The sequence below is a fragment of the Panulirus ornatus genome, chromosome 44, assembly GCF_036320965.1.
Source record: "Panulirus ornatus isolate Po-2019 chromosome 44, ASM3632096v1, whole genome shotgun sequence".
In the NCBI taxonomy this organism is placed as follows: domain Eukaryota; kingdom Metazoa; phylum Arthropoda; class Malacostraca; order Decapoda; family Palinuridae; genus Panulirus; species Panulirus ornatus.
Genome location: NC_092267.1, coordinates 9442942 through 9453720, shown reverse-complemented (window position 1 = coordinate 9453720; position 10779 = coordinate 9442942). Strand labels below are relative to the sequence as shown.

The following is a 10779-nucleotide window of genomic DNA, read 5'->3' as shown; positions in this document are numbered from 1 at the left end:
GCTTCAGTAACACATGTGGGGTGCCCACTGGCCAAATATCCTTCCATACGACGTCACTATTCTTCATCTCTTTCTCAAGAGAAGGACCTACAGTTTCGTTGTGACACTTCATCAGTGTTTTGGCTGGCACGTTAATGGGGGGGGGGGCTTTAATTTAAGCCTATCGAATTCCAGGGTCATGAAGGCCACCACCACGTCGGGTTATAGACAGTGACTGGGTTATCCTGTAACCCACCCCCCCCCCCCCCCCCTGCTTCAGTTGGTACAGACGAAACACGAAGACCTTACACCTACGCTGGCAGACCATCACACTACATATATGGCGCTATACAGGTGTGTGTGTGTGGATGGTAGGGGTAATTACTATGTGTGTGTGTGTGTGTGTGTGTGTGGATGGTAGGGGTAATTACTATGTGTGTGTGTTTGTGTGTGTGTGTGTGTGTGTGTTACGGGGAGAGAGCTTTACACTCGTGTTGCCCCGTCTCTTAACCTTGTATATGTGTGCCATGTGTTGATTGCTATGTTTAAACACACACACACACACACACACACACACACACCTGACTCAGGCTGGTGTGTGTGTGTGTGTGTGTGTGTGTGTGTGTGTCTTCACATGTCATGTCAAAGATTATGAAAACTTAAAACTCAACAACTTTTGTTTTACGAATTTCTCCTTAACCTGATTATTCCAAAATCTTGTCAAAACAAAAATAAAAACTTTTATTTTCTTTGCGCTCATCTGAACTGAAAAATTTACATATATATATATATATATATATATATATATATATATATATATATATATATATATATATATATATATATATATATATTATCCCTGGGGATAGGGGATTAAGAATAATTCCCACGTATTCCCTGCGACTAAAAGGGGAGGGAGCGGGGGGCTGGAAATCCTCCCCTCTCTTTTTTTTTTTAATTTTCCAAAAGAAGGAACAGAGAAGAGGGCCAGGTGAGGATATTCCCTCAAAGGCCCAGTCCTCTGTTCTTAACGCTACCTCGCTAACGCGGGAAATGGCGAATAGTTTAAAAGAAAAAAAAGAATATATATATATATATATATATATATATATATATATATATATATATATATATATATATATATATTCCTGCATAGTAAATGGTAGGCAGATAACCCCTGTATAATTTTCTATGCAAATCTATATAACTTCGGGGTATACTAACCATTGTTTTATCATACCTCTGAGGTATAGTAGTATATCATTACTTAATCATATATCTTAACATATCTGAAAATATTCTGCAGTTTCGATCGTTTTAATAGAAAAAAAAATAAAAATGATTATCTGGCCTCGACTTTCGAAATAAAAAATTAACTGACAAATCAAAGTGCTAATTTAAATATATTCTAAATAACAGCAACAATTTCAACAGGTGGTTTACATACACATAAAAACCTACATATAATTCACTCTATCATCTGTTCATCTCTCAATATTCAAAGTACTTTCAGATCTGTTACACAAAATATCGCTGGCAATAAAAAAATAGGTTGAAATCTTTCACTCTAATAATTAATACCACATTTGAGTGATCACCATACATATGTGTTCGGGGTGATCATAGCCGAGCGGTTTGTGTTCCCGAATACCACGGAAAAGGGCCTGGGTTCGAGTCGTAGCTAGTGTGGTGTATAGTGTTCTATGAAAGCACGCGTTCATATGCAGTATATATATATATATATATATATATATATATATATATATATATATATATATATATATATATATATATATATATATTCCTATGAGTCCACGGGCAAATGAAACGCGATAAGTTCCCAAGTGCACTTTCGTGTAATAATCATATCATCAGGGAAGATACAAAAAAAACTTATCATGTTTCATTTCCCCCTTGGACTCATAGGAATATACTTGATTGATCACACGGAAAATTGTGATCCTTTCCTATATATATATAGAAGGAAAATAAGCGATTACAACTGTGTTGCGTGATACTGATTTAGTCACACCATTACGTAACCTGTGACTTGTCAGGTGCCCCCCCCCCCACCTCCCTCCCCCCACTTTCGGGGTGTCGGCTGAGCCGACTGGTTGGTCAGGAGGGGGTTGGGGGGGGGTACAAGACAGGCGTAACCCCTCGGGTTCCCGCGGCCCAAACAAACAAACAAACAAACACCCATCACTTCACACCACACACCTCAGCCATAGCCCAGCATGATCGACAACTCTCGCTTCCATGTCTCTTCATCGCCTCTTCTACAACTCTATTCATTTCCCCTCTCCACCAACACTCGTATTTCCCTCCATCCTACATCCTTCTCCAACAATCTCCCTCTATTTCAAACATCATCCTCCATCATTTCTCTCTAGCTTAATCTTTCGCGCCCAAAATCCTTCCGCCATCTTCGACATCCACATAATATTCCTCCGCGCTCTTCCCCAAACCTCTTGCAACTTTCCACGCCCCTCCTCCCACGCCCCGTGCCCCCTGCTCCACACACACACACACACCTCCCACGCCTCCTGCATGCCCCCCTCACCGGTAGCTGCATGTAAGTGAAGGTAGCAACAGCATTCATAACTTTCATGTCCTCTCTGACCTCAGCCATCTCTATCGACAGAACTACTTTCTACCAGCCGCTTCACACCCTTCCTTCTTCTGTCCGATCTCCTTCCTTTTATCATTCTATCTCCCCACCACCCTTCCATCTGTCCTATCTACTTCCTTTTTATCATTCTCTCTCCCCACCTCCTTTATCTAACCATCCACTATCTCCCCACCTCCTTTATCTAACCATCCAAAGTAATTCTAACCACTGTACCACATGATATAGATCATAATAGCTGCTAGGCTCTCTCTCTCAAACTGCCACTGCTAAACTCTCGCCCAGAACTGCCTTGCTAATCATCACCTCGCTATTGCTACTTAACTACAACTCAGTAGTTACGATTGTACGATTCATCATAACTTCCCCCTTCCCCAACCTTGTTCAAAACTCTTCCTGCATGACCTAACATAACCTCGTAAACACCACAGTGGGAAAATTCCCTAAACACGTACACGACCCGTTGAGCCAATTCACAGATCCAAGGCACAACGCAAGCAACACAAACCATGACACAATACAGTAACACAATCAGAAACACTGGCTCACCCAATACAGTTGGTCTGTATCACCATAGAAATCTACTGTAGCCCCTCTTCACTCCTCAACAAATATGGTTATCATCAACGAAATGATTTAAATCATTTTCAAATGCATCCTTACTTGGCATTACATGTGACACACACACACACACACACACACACAACGTACTCACAACACTTACCTGTGACCAGATGTGGACAAGACATTTCGTCAACTCCACCCTAGACTACGCCTCACCGAACGTCATCCACCATATCAAAATCAAATACAGCAAAGCTAAAACCACACACAACATACAACACTCAGAACAATTACCGGCTGCCTAACAACCACAATCGTTTATAACAACTTCACAACAAAACGAAAACCACTTCTCAGACAATATCATCTCAATGCTATTATCACAAAGTCTATGGCCCCTGGGGCGGGAGAGCAACGGTAAAGTACAATTACTTCACTACACAATCCCAAGATCAGACACTGCGCTCCAAGCAGGAGCAGGGAAATGTTGACTCTTTTGAAGTGAGATGTCTCGCAGAGATTACATTTCTTTCCATATGATTTCCTTCAAATGTAATCGTGAATGTTCATGTATTTAGGAGGATCTTTCTGGTGTTACCGGACTCCGGCTGCTCGAGGATACGCCGAGAGTGAAAAGTTACCCTTGGCGAGGCTGTGACATTGTGTGGGTACAGTCTCGTCAAAAAGCAGCTCATTCCAAAGGAGTCTAAATACCCCAGCAACTTAAAGTAGCGCACCTCTGAGATACAAGAGCCTTTAAAGAAAAGGTCCTGTGTAACGCCAGGACTCTTTCATAGAAAACAGCCCAGGGGTAATTATACATAAATAGAATAAATAAAGAAGCATTTCTTCTGTAATAAACTTTACAATAGTTACGGTTACTGACTACCCGTTTTCTTTGAACGAAGTATTGGTAGAGAACTTACAGGTTTTATGGGGAGGCTCTTGTATATATCTACATCATTCGCTTGTAACACGAGTAACCAAAAAATAATGTTTAAACAGCTATATTGTTCAATCATAAGCTAAATAAGCTATGGAACTCATGTATGAACATTGTATGGTCATAAATAAAAGTGATTGTTATTCTTCATAACGAAGAGTAGAAGGAATCCAGGATTAGTTACAAATATAAAAATATTTCCTTATTATCCAAATATTTCAGTTACAAAACTCTGTAACAATTCACACTGTAACTGAATCACGTGAAGTATTTACCAAGACTTTAAAATACCAGTTGGAATTACTTCTGCTTCATGTTTTTTACCAAGCAGACACCCATACATCTGACCTTTCCAAAACCTTCTAACCCCAAAGGTGGCAATGAAAAAATTGTCCTAAATTTCCCAAAAAGGTTTGATCCCGCTTAATGAGTGGCCTAGTGATCACGTCAGACCAAAAATCAACGCTAGTTTGAACATCTTAAGCTGTTCGAGACATGTTCGGGTATGGGTTAGTATCTTACAGGGCGTTTTTCGTCTTAAACAATGGCTCATGCGCCAAATGCGCGAAAAAAATATTTATATATATAATTTTAATGTAATCATAGTTGTATTTCATATTTTTGATCGCTATGCTATGTAAAAAAAAAAATGTAATATTAAAAAACTGAAGAAAAAAATAAATTCCACACAAAGTAGGGTCATTCCAATAAACGGTGATGAAATGAATGATTGACTATGCATAGGAAGATGATAAAAAAAAAAAAAAAAACGGGAAGCTGGAGAGGCTCAAATGTAGCCTCTCGCTAAACCTAGCGGAACTTTTTGGGGCGCGTTTTAGCGACTGCTGCCGGCAACTGACCAGAGCGATTTAGCGGTTCTCACATGGGTTACTAGCGGCCACTGTGGCCAGACCCGGCCAGTGTGACGGCAGCCTCAGTGAGGTAGGGTGAGTGTGAGTGTGTGTGAGTGAGGGTGTGAGTGTGTGTGAGTGAGGGTGTGAGTGTGAGTGAGTGTGTGTGAGTTGTTCTCACACAGTCGCCCAGGGTGACTTATATCTCGTGGGAGGGGAGATTTTAAAGTGGATTTTTCTATTTTACTCTAACTGATTATCCGTTTGAAGTACAACGCAAAAATGGGTGGTTTTTTCTCAATTATTTTCCATGGGAGAGGTACATTCTTAACGCTTTGTGGACGTTAATATATGGAACTTTTTGGGTTTTTATTTTGACTGGAAGATAATGATGAAAACATTCAGGTGATGTTTTAAATGTTGATTCCCCACTTTTAATACCATTTATTACTAAATAATAAATACATTTTTTATGGCCATAAATGCAGTTTTAGCGGATAATGAATGAGTGAATTATTAGACAAATGCCGTTCCATAATCATGTAAATTGGAATTGGCCATCAGTATTTTGATGCGTCACAAAGATAACTTTTACGGTAAAAATATCTAACAAGACAGGATCACTTGGTCAATATCTAAACTAAATGGTTAGTTGGATCATAGTCCTACGCACTGCCACAATCATTAGGGTCATTAACATCAAACTAAAGCCATCAATAGAACAAAACACAATAATTGTAAGATCACATACATTCTAATTTATGTATACGAACGAAACTCGAATTAAACCTAACCCTATTGTATGAAATGACTCTTATCTTGCCCTGCTGAGTATAGTATCCATTCTAATATCTGTTTATGGATATATTTCAATGCATCTTTAATAAATTGACAATAACATGACTATCAATAATATACTTTCGACTCTTGCGTCATAATACAGGACATTTAAGTAATCTTTTTTTGATGTTTGGAAAACGTGATGCAACCTAGCCAACACATCCTACAGTAACCTAACCATCCCACAGGCTCTGTACCTTCAGACAAAACTTACAAAAAAATACAGACATTGTGGCTTCCTTAAACTATTATTAATCTTAATTTACCAACAGTGACCTTGTACAATACCATACAATTATGAACTAGCGTTTGGATTATGATAAATACGTTAGTTTTCATAAGTGAACAATATGCAACTGATAACTAAATATCATGCATTCAATCTGTACGTTTATATATATATATAAAAAAAAAAAAGCAATCAAAATGAGAAAATTGACACCGCAAGGCAGTAATATAACAGTGCAGCCTAAAAACGCTAAATAAAATTTGTCCAAACGTGAAATTACGCGTGTAGCTGCCCCGTGTGTGGTAGGGTTGTGGTAACACCGCAGTAATTGTGGCTGTGGTGGAGAGCGATGACAAGTGTGTCAGTGGTGGTGGTGGAGTAGTAATGGTGGTGGTGGTGGAGATGATGGTAGCCGCTGGCTCGCCACACCACACCACCGCCACCCCACAATACCTTTTCCTCGAGCGCCGTTAAAGAATTCGGAACTCAACGCGGTCTGTCATACTTACAGTTATTGAACCATTACGCCAATGGTTCTACCACTACAATCACGGTTAGGTTCGTGTATCGTGGTGTATGTCAGACACACGAAATGTCTACCCCAAAAAAACCTTCATTGACTAAATAATATCGGGTCGGTTAGAGAGAGAGAGATTTCCAAGATAAACAATCAATTTATTCTATTTATCCGGTAGTAACCAATTTATTCTATTTATCCAGTAGTAACCAATTTATTCTATTTATCCGGTAGCAACCAATTTATTATATTTAACCGGTAGTAACCAATTTATTCTATTTATCCGGTAGTAACCAATTTATTCTATTTATCCGGTAGTAACCAATTTATTCTATTTATCCGGTAGTAACCAATTTATTCTATTTATCCGGTAGTAACCAATTTATTCTATTTATCCGGTAGTAACCAATTTATTCTATTTATCCAGTAGTAACCAATTTATTCTATTTATCCGGTAGTAACCAATTTATTCTATTTATCCGGTAGTAACCAATTTATTCTATTTATCCGGTAGTAACCAATTTATTCTATTTATCCGGTAGTAACCAATTTATTCTATTTATCCGGTAGTAACCAATTTATTCTATTTATCCGGTAGTAACCAATTTATTCTATTTATCCGGTAGTAACCAATTTATTCTATTTATCCAGTAGTAACCAATTTATTCTATTTATCCGGTAGTAACCAATTTATTCTATTTATCCGGTAGTAACCAATTTATTCTATTTATCCGGTAGTAACCAATTTATTCTATTTATCCGGTAGTAACCAATTTATTCTATTTATCCGGTAGTAACCAATTTATTCTATTTATCCGGTAGTAACCAATTTATTCTATTTATCCGGTAGTAACCAATTTATTCTATTTATCCGTTAGTAACCAATTTATTCTATTTATCCGGTAGTAACCAATTTATTCTATTTATCCGGTAGTAACCAATTTATTCTATTTATCCGGTAGTAACCAATTTATTCTATTTATCCGGTAGTAACCAATTTATTCTATTTATCCGGTAGTAACCAATTTATTCTATTTATCCGGTAGTAACCAATTTATCTATCCGGTAGTAACCAATTTATTCTATTTATCCAGTAGTAACCAATTTATTCTATTTATCCGGTAGTAACCAATTTATTCTATTTATCCGGTAGTAACCAATTTATTCTATTTATCCGGCAGTAACCAATTTATTCTATTTATCCGGTAGTAACCAATTTATTCTATTTATCCGGTAGTAACCAATTTCATCTCTACCTGGTGTTTTTCATATTTTCTTTTAATGTTTAGCTAATCGTATATACCGAACAAGTACCCTTGATAAATTTACCCCAAACCCTAACATTCATTAGACCAGACACGGAGCTTATGCTAATTCAAATTTGCATGAGATAAACGTATGTTTAAGAGCGTCATTATAAACTGCTTTGCATGGCGGTTAAACGGCGAAAATAAACGCGTACATAAAGGTTAAACTGGTTTAAAACAGCCGGGATCATTTGATGTTAAATATGACATAGGATTATTAACCCGTTTATAAATATGCATATATCCATATACTACCTTACTTAAATACCATAAAACAAACTCTTAAATGCTGTATGGTTGTTGATGTAGGTAATTACATAGTAAACCATTCTACCTAAGCCTCGCTCTTGTACTGGTTGTAATGTTTGGTTCAGGAACCATATATTATTACTGGACCCGGCAACCATATACACCCCATGCATAACCACACAGCTTACGTCAGCAGTGGTCGACCCATTATGACTACACATCACTAGACACTAATGATGGGTGGGCAAACCTCACGACACAAACATCTGTCTCGCTATATGACGAGAAACATCTGTCTCGCTATACAACGAGAAACATCTGTCTCGCTATACAACGAGAAACATCTGTCTCGCTATACAACGAGAAACATCTGTCTCGCTATACAACGAGAACATGTCTCGCTATACGAGAACATCTACCTCGCTATACGAGAACATCTACCTCGCTATACGACGAGAAACATCTGTCTCGCTATACAACGAGAACATCAAACTCGCTATACAACGAGAACATCCACCTCGCTATACAACGAAAAAACATCTGCCTCGCTATATCATCTTTTAACCTCAGTGGTGATGAAGGATATTTGTATACACGGTGCTGAATTATACATTTCACAATAGTAAGAAGTATTCTCCTATTCCACATCTTTAACCAGGATCAGATTAAAGTAAATATTTACATAATAAACACATAAACAATGTTAATCTAAAAATCCCACTCGAAACAGACGTTCTTATGTTCATTTTGGGCGAGCGAAATGTAAGCCAAACTTAAAAATAATCAAGAAAGAATTTATATGATCAATTTCGGTATGTTTAACTTGACCTCAGATTTCATATAGTGAGTAAAAAATTATATAGTTTATGCATACCACTGAGCACCCTGGTTGGTAATATTAATATAAGTATAATGTAATTTTGCCATACTAACTCTTAACCTACATCTTAATTCTGTAAGGCTTTCGTAAAATTACATTTTGATACATTTATATATCTTTTCTTTTTTCTTTCATACTATTCGCCATTTCCCGCGTTAGCAAGGTAGCGTTAAGAACAGAGGACTGGGCCTCAGAGGGAATATCCTCACCTGGCCTCGTTCTCTGTTCCTTCTTTTGGAAAATTAAAAAAAAAAAAACATATATATATATATATATATATATATATATATATATATATATATATATATATATATATATGATTCAGCAAAATTACAGTAATTTTACGTGGTGCAAATCTCAAATAAACAGTAGTTCACTGACCAACAACCGACCATGGATCCATGTGAACTCCCACGGGAAGAATTCTAAAGATGGAAATCGTAAGAACAGTAATGATGAAAATATATAAAAAAAAAAAAAAGAAAATGGCGTGTCCTTCGGGTAAGGTTAGACAGCACCGCAAAACGTGAGGCTATTTAGAAATATATCAAACGGGTCTGTCTCTCTCTCCCATCTGCAGGGGTGTGTACACATACTGTCGCCCCCTGAAATGGTGTACACATACTGTCGCCCCTGAAATTGTGTACATACTGTCGCCCCCTGAAATTTTACCCCCTGAAGTCAAGATGGGAGAGGGAAGCCATATTCACTGCCTTTAAAGTGAACTTTAAGTCAACTTAATCTTCAGGGGCGTTGTATGACAGTACATATAGACAGCACAACGTATGCTAAGGCATTGTCGACGAGTGAGGTACAAGTGGTGTTTCTTCTTAAGATGTAGATAGAGGGAGGATGATACAGTGAACCAGTGTGGTAGAGAGGAAGTTTAAGTCATGGGAGAGGAACATTACAGCCTCGCGCGTCTTGCTTTGTTCACCGTTGTAGTTGGCTAACCCCAGTTCAGGTACACGCCCAAAACTTACCCCTCATTTTATATACCTGTACGTTTCACGTTAGTACACCCCGCTGTACTGTAACGAACTTCACACCCAGACCCTCGTACACTGCTATACATGATACACCCACAGTACTCCAGTAGTCACCCATATATATATATATATATATATATATATATATATATATATATATATATATATATATATATATATATATTCCTATGAGTCCACGGGGAAAATGAAACACGAAAAGTTCCCAAGTGCACTTTCGTGTAATAATCACATCATCAGGGGAGACACAAGAGAGGAAATATAACAGTCAGTTGATATACACCGAAGAGACGAAGCTAGGACGCCATTTGGTAAACGTGTGATTGTCCAAAACATATTGTTGTACACAAGCCAAATTCTTCTCACTAAGGCAAGCAAATCATCAAATACTAATTCACCGACATGCATCACGCACAAAGGTAATTAGTAAATGTTATTTTCCGAATAGAGGACAGACAGAATATTCTAAAAATATTGTATTACGCATTACCGGAGACATTTTGTATACGCAAACTGGCTCAAAACATATTGATGTCATTATGACAAATTGGTTGGCTCAGCAACCTTACTTGTAAAGGAGGAAATAATCAAAAATAAGGCATGCATGTGGTCGTGGGAACAATGTGTAGTGACTATACTACCACTCAGGGCATGAACGCTAATTACATCGATGGTTTCCACTGGGAACCGGGTTACTTCGAAAACCAACATGGCCGGCCACCAGGTGTGTCACAAGTCTTTATTTTTCCTCTCTTTTTTATCTTTCTTATTCTTTTCAGATGAC

The 10779-nt window shown here is 37.8% G+C and overlaps 1 protein-coding gene across 1 annotated transcript in view; it reads right to left on the bottom strand.

Moving 5' to 3' along the window:
* The window catches only part of Atf6 (bZIP_ATF6 domain-containing protein ATf6), a 105616-nt gene that overhangs the window by 89109 nt on the left and 5728 nt on the right, over positions 1-10779 (bottom strand). The window lies entirely within an intron of this gene.